Genomic DNA, 228 nt, shown 5'->3' on the forward strand with positions numbered 1-228 from the left:
GTTCGTGACCCCAAAGGCTTTTAAACTCGCTCCTCGTAGAAAATGAATCATTAACTACGCAAAGCTGAACTCTGCCTTGTATTTGGACTCATAACAAGGGCTTACAGGTAAAAGGTGATGACTGTAAAGCTGCATGTCGGGTCATTCGGAGGATCTGTCAAGAGGTTTTGGCTCCACCAAAACTCAGGTCTAAGTAAAACAAAAAACAAAAAAAAACTGCTTGCTTCC

This window comes from Hippichthys cyanospilos, chromosome 1 (genome assembly GCF_059441005.1).
Source record: "Hippichthys cyanospilos isolate Australia breed blue-spotted pipefish chromosome 1, RoL_Hcya_1.0, whole genome shotgun sequence".
Classification (NCBI taxonomy): domain Eukaryota; kingdom Metazoa; phylum Chordata; class Actinopteri; order Syngnathiformes; family Syngnathidae; genus Hippichthys; species Hippichthys cyanospilos.